Raw genomic sequence first — 10701 nt, 5'->3', positions numbered from 1 at the left:
AAAAAAAAAAAAAAAAAAAAAAAAAAAAAAGAAAGAAAGGAAAAAGAAGAAGGTAATATTTTTCTTTGTGAAAGTAAAACTGGAAGAAAGCATTAAAAGTCTTTGTAGCCTGTGACTTTTCTATTTAGTAGGTTTTTTCTGACATTTTGAGGTGGTGATGGCAAAATACAGATGTTTTTGAGTATTCAGTGTATATTAAGGTGACAGTATATTCTAGCTTAGTAGATCTCAACCCTGTCTACCCTTTGGAATTAGCTGGAGGTACCTTTAGAATAGATGGATACCCAGGCTCTGCAACCACAAATGTTGATTTGAGAATTATGGGGATCAGTTTGTTTTTGTTTTTAAGTTCCCCTGGTGATGCTAGTTTGCAGCCAATGTTAAAGACTACAAATTTAAGAAGGCAAAAACCAATAGATGTTGGTGTGGATGTGGTGTAAAGGGAACACTTATATATGGCTGGTAGGAATGTAAATTAGTACAAATTAGTACCATGTCTATGGAAAGCAGAATGGAAATTTCTTAAAGAACTAAAATTAAATTGACCATTCAATCCAGTAATCCCACTACTGGGTATCTACCAAAAGGAAAAGAAGTCATTATATCAAAAAGACATGTGTACATGTATGTTTATCACAGCACAATTCACAATTGCAAAGATATGGAACCAACTTAAGTGCCTATCAGCTGATGAGTGGATAAAGGAAATGTGGTGTATAAACACAATGGAATACTACTCCGTCATAAAAAAGAATGAAATAATGTCTTTTGCAGCAACTTGGATGGAGCTGGAGGCCATTATTCTATATGAAGTAACTCAGGAATGGAAAATCTAATACCACATGTTCTTACGTATAAGTGGGAGCTAAGCTATGGGGACACAAAGACTTAGAGAGTGGTATAATGAACTTTGGAGACTCAGAACGGGTGAGGGAAGAAGGAGGGTGAGAGAAAAAACTACATATTGGGTACAATGTATGCTACTCAGATGACAGATGCACTAAAATCTCAGACTTCATCACTACACAATCCATCCATGTAACCAAAAACCACCTGTACTCCAAAAGCTATTGAAATAATATATATAAAATAAATATATATATCTCAAAATATATAACACTATATATATGTGTGTGTATATTTTTTTCAAGAAAATAAAACACTACTGACCTGAAGGTTAAAACTAGTGTTGTGGAACCAAATTGTCTGAGTTTAAATTCATTCTCTTACTCCATGAATTTAGGCAGTTTACCCATCCTCTCTCAAATCTTTGATTCTTTGCCTACAAATTAGGGATAATTATGGAATCTTTTCCTAAAGTTCTTGGGAAGATTAAATGAGACAATGCATTGAAAAGGGCTTAGCATAGATTTTCGCACATCTAGAACTTAATAAATATTAAAACAACAGAAGTTAGAAAAAAGTATTTAAGTATCAAATATTAACTTGCTATGATAGTTCAAGTTCCCCCAAAATAAAACTGATGTATTTATTGCCAAGGTCGTCTTAAGATCAAATCCAATTATGTCAATTCCTTTCTTAAAATCATTCAAAATTTCCCATAGGTTTATTCTAAAGAGTAACATTCAGGTTTAAAGTAAAGATCCATGACCTGACTTCAATGCATTTTTCTTGCATCAGCTCATTCCATGGCCTGACATGCTCTCTTAGCCAAGTCATTCTATATACTAAATGCCTTCTTTTGCCTGTGCTGTTCATTCTGCCCAGGACGCTCCTTCCGACTGACAAACTTCTACTCATCCTTTAAAAAAAAAATCAGCTTCAAAATCATGCCTTTTGTGAAACCTCCTCTTCCCTTTTGTGACAGTAGTTATCACATGCAACCAAGGTGAAACTGGAACTCTAGGTCTTCTTGTACCCCAGGGGGTGTTACTGTCATTGAGCAATGGTGTTCCTCATTTGCACTCACAATAAAAAAAAAAAAACATAAATAGTTTAATTTCTTGGCTTGTGCTATGTGCATTTGCTTTCAAGGGAAAATACTGCCTTGTTACAATGACACTAGACTTAATGAAGCAGGAAATGAAGGAAGCCTTGGGGATGGAGAAGGGGGCTAGTTCTGGGTAGAGTATATGGCTAAGACTTAAAATCTTCCAAAGCTACTTAATGTAGGTGTGCCATGACAAAACAGATATTTGTGTATGTTCATGTGTGTAAATTAAAAGAGCTATGTAACTATAGATCTCTGACATGAAGATACAGGGCTGCGATGGCATGGCTTAACAATTAGGGTAGAGAGAGATTCTTCTACCCCTGCATCCAGAGAAACTGCTTCTGAAAAAGTAGAAGTGGAGGCAGCCTAGATTTCCTGATCTCCAGTGAATAGGGATTATTTATACCAGACTTCCAGGCTGACAGACCTCATTGGTGGCTGTATATTAATCATTGTGACTCTTCATCAATAGATACAGGCATCCCCAAAATGGCCATTTATTCTTTAACTGTGATCCCATGTGACAAGGTATGCTCAGGGGTGGCAATGTGTCCACATATCAACAATAATCTTATGTAGCAGCCATGACATCAGCAATCAGGAATAGAGTTCCATGGCTGGCTAAGCAGGCTTTCCAAGTTTCTCTCCTCAAGGCAACAGGTCTTTGGACTATTCCCCTCAACGGAATAAACAGACCTTGGGATTAAGGGAAAGGCATAAGACAGAAGACCAGGCAGAAAGAAGAAAGCTTCTCTTGTATTAAGCAGGATGGAAACACACGTCATTTAATTTGAATAGTAATAGGTATGTGACTTCATTTTGAAGATGAGCTTGATGAAATGGTGAAATGGGACATATGGCCACACACACTTCACTAAATCACTTAATATCGATAATCATACTGATTGAGAATGCCTCACAGAATCCACTGTCTGAGCTCACCAGTTGTACAACTAAGTTATATGAATTTGTTTTCTATCTTTTGAGCACCTACAGTCCAAGGAATTCTAATACTGAATCCTTTCAATTGGTCATGGAAATGTCAAAGCTTGAAGGGGTCTCTAAGATCACCCCATACTATCCTTTTGTTTTTCACATAAGGAAAAGGAAACACAGTTTAGAGAGTTGCACCTCACACAGGTGACGAGTAGCACGTCTGGGACTCTGGACTAAGTTTGGTGTTCTCTTGCCACTGTACCATAGCACCTGGGTAAGAATTGTTAATGCCAAGGCCATTGATGTGGGCAAGAATTGCCATGTGAGAAAGCAAGTCTCCACGTACAGTGATATTCACCTTTTCCTTCATTTCCCAACCCCAATGTCATCCATGAAAAGATGGAAAACCTCATTTAAGAAGGGTACTCTGAAGAGTCAACTCTGTAGCAGCCAACAATTACTGAGTGTGTGCAGTGAGGCTGTATGGCTCCTGGCTAGAAAACAGCTACAGAGGCCCCTGCAGCGATGAGTCTGTAAATAATGCAACTGATTGCCTTTTTTGTGGACTTTAAATACATGCACCAGTTTTAGGGCCAATTATTCTCCTTGATGCACACTGAAAAATATCCTTGAGAGGAGATCAGACCAAACATCAAAACCACCACAAGGCAACCAAAACAGAATCACCTGGAAAAGACCAAAGCCCCCAAAGACACTGGAAATAACAAATCCAGGAAATGGCAGGTTAGCAGAATTTAAGTGTTTTATGGCTTATGCACAGAGGAAGTATTCAAGTTTTATTTTAATTGATATATATTAATTATACATATTTATAAGGTAGAGTGTGATGTTTTGATACATATATACATTGTGTAATGATTAAATCCATCATATCCATCACCTCAAACATTTATCCTTTATGGTGAGAATATTCAAGCTTCTCTCTTCTGGCTATTTTGAAATATACAACATAATATTATTAACTATAGTCTACTGTGAAATAAAACACCAAAAGTTATTTATAAAAAGCATATTTTAAAACATTCCAAATGTATGTTGATAGTATAAAGGTAACTATTTTGCTAGAATTTATGTGTGTATTTTTTCTTGAACCCACTATATATTTATAAATAGATACAGAACTTCAACTTTTTAAAAATGTATTTATTGTATAAATATACCCATTGGAATCTCTTGAACCCGGGAGGTGGAGGTTGCAGTGAGCCGAGATCATGCCATTGCACTCCAGCCTGGCCAACAGAGTGAGCCTCTGTCTCAAAAAAAAAAAAAGAAAAAAGAGTCCCCATTGCATATTGAGAAACTAACCCTGAAGAGCAGTAAGAACTGTCTTTGTATCTTCTTCCATGAGGAATTAATGGACCCTATAAAGAAACTCTACAGATGATAGAAATTTCTATACATACTTTTTAAAGCACATCTAGAAATATCTCAGCTTAATAGCAAGAAGAAATCTTTCCCTTGAGAAGATTATCTCGATTTCTTAGAATAAACCAACCCAATGCCCACTTTATTTTATATTTACAGAATCTTTTACCATTGGCATGAAACAAGCAACATGCTAGTTAATTTGGCAACTTAAATTTTGCAGTATGCTCCCTGGTTCCAAAACAGTATAAACAAGATTTAACCATATATAAGTATCACTAAATGAGCTTGTGCTTGTGGATGTGCATACTGAGATATTTATAGATACTGAAAGAGAAACAAAGAGGAATAAATTTGGGGTTATTTCAGCACTAACATGAAATAAAATAAAAATGAATACTGATTTCATTTTATTTGAGCAAAAGGAACTCGTTCAGTAATCAGCTAAACACATTATCTGACCTGACTGGCATAAAGGGACAGACATGTTTTGGTATACACTGCTTTCATCACTTTCTAATTCTGTAACTTTATGAGCCTATGTAGGTTCTTATTTTTGTTTTACAAATGAGAAAACAGAGACTTACATTAAATATGTCCCAGATATTAGTACTGCAGTGACAATTAAACATCAAATACATGTCTGGACTGTGGATTCATAATACAAATACGTTTTTTCCCTTCTTTCTTTACTCTAGAGGAGTCTTCAGACAATAGTTATTGGTGATGGTACACATTTTATAAGGTGATGACTGTGTGCTAGGCATTGTGCTACATGCTTTACATACAGCGTCACATTTAATCAAATTCTGAAGGCAAATAACAAAATGTTATAGGTTAAGGAACTGAGGTCAAGGAAACAAAGTCACTTGCAAAACATAACAGTAAATGGCAGAGGTTAGATTGAACATCCTTAATTGTTTCATTCCAATTACTCCCTTTTTCACCAAACAAAACATCCCCACTTGTATTTCACTCTCAATCCATAACAGGCTGAGGCCCCAGTGCCAGCCTCCTTACTTTCCACCTTCATGTAAAATGACACGTAGAAGCTGTGAGGGCAGAGGGTGAAGAGAGGCAGGGAGCCAACTGTGGAGAACACAGCAAGCTCTACCGTTCCACTGTGTGGGTATGAGAAACCCTGATGCCACCGGACCAAGGAGCAGGACTGGTGGTTACAGCCCAGCCACCTGGAGGGACATTCTGCACCGTGTTCACTTCTTATTCCATCCATCCTTTCTTTTTTTTTNATTTAGTGTATATTCTTCTGAAGAGAGTAAGACTTGTTAGTGGCATCTAGTGGGTAGAGGCCAGGGATGCTGCTAAACATCCTTTAAGGCACAGAACTCTCCACACATCTCCTGCTACAGATAACTGGCCCGAAATGTTAATAGTGTCACTGTCACAAACTCTCCTCCAGAGCTTGTTTTATGAACATACACATACATAGTGCATGCACACACACATGCACACAAATAATTTAGTGTTTATATATATATGTGTGTGTGTGTGTATGTGTATGTATATTTCTTTTTTTGTTTTTTTTTTGTTTTGTTTTGTTTTGTTTTTTTTGAGACAGAGTCTCGCTCTGTCACCCAGGCTGGAGTACAGTGGCCAGATCTCAGCTCACTGCAAGCTCCGCCTCCCGGGTTCCCGCCATTCTCCTGCCTCAGCCTCCGGAGTAGCTGGGACTACAGGCGCCCGCCACCTCGCCCGGCTAGTTTTTTGTATTTTTTAGTAGAGACGGGGTTTCACCGTGTTAGCCAGGATGGTCTCGATCTCCTGACCTCGTGATCCGCCCGTCTCGGCCTCCCAAAGTGCTGGGATTACAGGCTTGAGCCACCGCGCCCGGCCTCCATCCATCCTTTCTAAGTCCTAGCCAACCTCTAAAACAAAAATTGTACAACCATTCACTTCTACGTAGTGAAGCTGATAAATATTTTGGCATCTCATCAAAATAGCATTTTAATGGGCACAATAATAACCGATGCCAGGATTTCCCCATCCTGGAGAAGCGGGTAAACCTGAGAACACTGCTATATACACAGGGTAATAAGCTGACAGTGAAAGTCACCATAGACATTTATAAAGTGAGGTATTTAAGAACATGTTTTTATAAAAGGAAAGTTTTCCTGCACCCTTCTAAGTAAACTCTCAGAAAGGTGATGCTGGGAGGTTTGGTCATTCACCCCACTCAATTCACTTTCCCACTGCATGTCTGCACCATGAGCTATGCTGTAAGAAAAGGGTGAGACAAGTGAGGTGCCCAGGGAGCAACATTTATGAAGGCGCTCACTCTCTGGCCAACCCTACACTTGGGATTCCTTTGTGCTTCATCCCAGCCCCGAGGCTAATACAGATTCTGCATTGACTGAGCATGAGGTGACCACGGATGGCTTAAAATCGCACTGGACACAGGGTTCCCAGTGGCTGCTTAACTCTTTAAGCATGCAGGTATTGGCATCTGGGCTTGTCCTGGAGAAAACTACCATTGTGGCCCTTCCCCAGGATCATCTCTTGTTCTCTTTGCATGAAATGACCTTCCTCACCTTATTCATTTAGCTAAATCCTACTTCTCCTTCCCCTCAGCTTTCCTTTACAGAATCCACTGGCATCTGAATTTTAAAGGAGGATGGCACTTAATAGAAATGAATCTCTAATTTGTGGGACTCACAGGCAGTCCATGAGCAGGAAGCTAGTGTTTTAACACTTACAAGGGAGAAACGTGGCAATGCCTGATACTCAGGTCTGAGACGGAACCAGTTGGCTGAGTGGAATTTGCATTATGAGCTAACAGAAACACCTCCAATTGCCAAAAGAGACTTAATTATCTTTGTATTATTTGTATAACAAGTATTATAGGATGAGAATATTAACTGCAGCATTATTTATAGTGGCAGAAAAAAAAAAGTAATCCAAATGTCCATGGAAGAAGGATGACTGATAATACTATAATAATACTTAATATTATAGAATTAAATAAATGAGAAAGTATCCTTATATATTCTGACTTAGAAAGATGTTTAAGACATATTTTGAACGAAAAGGAAAACAGAAGAACAATGTATCTAGTAGGAAATCACATATGAAAACAACCTCCCAAATTAATTTGTGTATTTTCTCTTGGGATGAGTATTTGCTAGCAAATGCAAAGAAAAGTTTTAGAAGCATGCATATCAAACAGATCACAGTTGTGTGGCGAAAGGGGGCCAGGATTGGGGTGATGATGTAAATTGGCTTTTAAACATATAAAACATACACATTTATTTTGTGACTAAATATTTTTAAGTAAAAATCTAAATGTATAGTGGCAGCATTATTAGTGGCTACAACATTATACACTGAATCTGCTTATAAAATACCACTGAATCAACACATAGCCAAATGACATCTGTGGTGAGGGGCTGGAGTGACATTAAGGGAGACAGAAAGTTTTTTTCCAAGTTCACCATCATTTTACCTCTTACCAACTCTTGAGTTGGCTACAGACATTGCAAATGGGAATTCAGTGGTGTGAGGCCTTCTTTGTAGATGATTTCAGGCCTCTGTCCCAGCTAAGGGTCTTCGTGTTCCTAATGCAAAATGTGTAGTTTAGACAACATGCTGGTCAGTGGGGTTATTATTGAAAACCATTCCCTTGACTTTCGTGTGTAAAGCCCTATTTGCATATTCACTCCTCCACCTATGAGCATGTTACTTATGAGAGCAGAACATTTACCACACCCGCTGATGGCTGGTATTTATCATATGTTCTCTTTACAAACCAGCTTGCTCACCAATGCTGATGCTTTTCTGCAAAATGTTTAAATGGAACAGGCAAAACTGGTGGATGTGGCAACTTAACAAAAATCATCTGGGGTCAGATGCTATCGTGTAATACCCACTGAAATGAACAAGCCCCTGAGAGCGAAGGTGGAGTCCTAGAAGGTAGAGTTGTAATTTTGTGACTAATAAACATAACAACTGCATTGACCAACCTTTATATACCTGGATGCTTAATGCTAAGTCACATTTTAATTGACATTATAATTTTAATTTTATGTGGCATAGATGGTATTCCTTTTGAATATAAAATTACTTAATCATCACTGATGTTTTATTTGATGTTAGTCAGGATTTATAAGATCTCAATGGGCCAGGTGCGGGGGCTCACGCCTATAATCCCAGCACTTTGGGAGGCCAAGGTGGGTGGATCACGAGGTTAGGAGATCCAGACCATCTTGGCTAACATGGTGAAACCCTGTCTCTACTAAAAATACAAGAAATTAGCTGGGCATGGTGGCGGGCACCTGTAGTCCCAACTACTCTGGAGGCTGGGGCAGGAGAATGGCGTGAACCTGGGAGGCAGAGGTTGTAGCGAGCTGAGATGGCGCCACTGCACTCCAGCCTGGGTGACAGAGCGAGACTCTGTCTCAAAAAAATAAAAAAAAATCTCAATGAACTGAAGAGTGAGGGGTCACAGGTGTCATTCAGCCTTGGTCTATGATTGAGTAGCATCTGGAACAATTTGATCCCTCTGTGTTTCAGCCTCCTATCATCAATACCAAAGACAGACTAATGTAACTTCCTTGACTGATTGAGCTGGTTATAAACAAAACAAAACAAAACAAAAAACAATTCTTAAATTAGCTTGAGGGGCTTCCAATGCCCTTTACAGTGTCTAAACATGCTAGTACCTGCAAGTAATAAAACTCCTGTCTTTTGCATTCCTTCCCCATTAAGTTTAGTTATTTTATCAACGTTTTCATTTTTTCCCCCATGGTACCATGCTAAGACCTCACTGACCCATTTCTATAAAAGGGTTACTTGTATTTCCTTGGATGTTGTGTTATCATTCAAAAAAATCATAGCTTATTCCTTTATTCAAAGGTTCTAGGAATCCCTAACATCAGAAATAGGAATCATTGCAGTCCTTTTCTATGCCTTTCCCTCCTTGAAAAGAATAGTATCTATTATTTTGATAATCTTAAAAAAAAATAAACATATTTAACATTTCAAATACAGAGTACATCAATGGAAGTCTCACCTCCTCACGTGGATTCTCTGTACTGTGGCTGGCTTGAGAAAGGAGAAGGGGCTTTGTCAAGTAGAAATGGCAGATTGGTAAGGCTCCTACCTCCTTTATTTCTCCTTTCTCCTTCTTCCTTCTTTTTTTCTTTTCTTTCTTTTTTTTTTTTTTGTAGAGATGGGGGTTTCCCTATGTTATCCAGGGTGTTCTTGAACTCCTGGACTCAAACAATCCTTCCACTTCAGCCTCCTGAGTAGCAGGGACTACAGGCAAATGCTACCACACCAGCTTCTTTTTTAACTTTTTATTATCAGAATTTTCAAATATGTATGAAGAAAAGTAATGTAATCAATTCCCATGTGCTCATTACCCATCTCCAAAAAATTATCAATACTTATCTGTTTTTTAACACTTTAAAACAAAACTCACACAAATATGTATCTCTAAAACCAAGGCTTTTTTCTTAGTCTAGCCAAAATGCCTTCATCATGCCTAAATATATAATTCTTTAATGTCACTTATGATGGTTAACTTAATATGTCAACTTGACTGAGCCATAGTAAGCCCAGATATTTGGTCAAATGTTACACTTCTGTGTGTTTTTAAATGAGATTAACATTTAAGTCAGTAGCCTGAGTAAAGCAGATTGACTTCTCTAGTGAGGGTGGGCCTCATCCAATCAGCTGAAGGCTTAAATTCAACCAGCTGACAGTTCCCAAAGTAAGAGAGAATTCCTTCCACCTGATGGCATTCAAACTGGAACACTGGCTTCTTTTCCTGCCTTCGGTCTTGAACTGAAAGACAGGCTCTTCTGGGTCTTGGTCTGCTGGCCTTTGGACTAGAACTACAACATTGGCTCTTTGATTTCAGGCCTTCAGACTTGAACTAGAACTACACTGTCAGCTCTCCTGGGTCTCCAGCTTGCTGACTTACCCTGCAGATCTTGGGACCCACCTACCTCCATAATCGAATGAGCCAATTCCTTACAATAAATCTCTCTCTTTTTTTTTTTTGAAATGGAGTCTTACTCGGTCGCCCAGGCTGGAGTGCAGTGGTGCAATCCCGGCTCACTGCAACCTCTGCCTCCTGGGTGCAAGTGATTCTCCTGCCTCAGCCTCCTGAGTGTCTGGGACTACAGGCGCACACCACCATGTGTGGCTAATTTTTTTTTTTTTTTTTTGTATTTTTAGTAGAGATGGGGTTTCACCATCTTGGCCAGGCTGGTCTCAAACTCCTGACCTCAAGTGATCTGCCTGCCTCAGCCTCCCAAAGTGCAGTGCTGGGACTACAGGTGTGAGCCACCATGCCTGGCCAATAAATATCTTTCTAAATAAATATACATCCTACTGGTTTTGTTTCTCTGGAAAGCCCTAATACATTACCCGAATTAGTGTATGTTCAATTTTCCTCGATGGCT

At 38.8% G+C, this 10701-nt stretch overlaps 1 protein-coding gene across 3 annotated transcripts in view; it reads right to left on the bottom strand.

Annotated features, from left to right (window-relative positions):
- SORCS1 (sortilin related VPS10 domain containing receptor 1) overlaps nt 1–10701 on the bottom strand; it is a 608036-nt gene that overhangs the window by 86412 nt on the left and 510923 nt on the right. The window lies entirely within an intron of this gene.

This window comes from Rhinopithecus bieti, unplaced genomic scaffold (assembly GCF_001698545.2).
Source record: "Rhinopithecus bieti isolate Rb0 unplaced genomic scaffold, ASM169854v2 scaffold_31787, whole genome shotgun sequence".
In the NCBI taxonomy this organism is placed as follows: Eukaryota; Metazoa; Chordata; class Mammalia; order Primates; family Cercopithecidae; genus Rhinopithecus; species Rhinopithecus bieti.
This window is presented reverse-complemented; position numbering and strand designations above follow the sequence as displayed.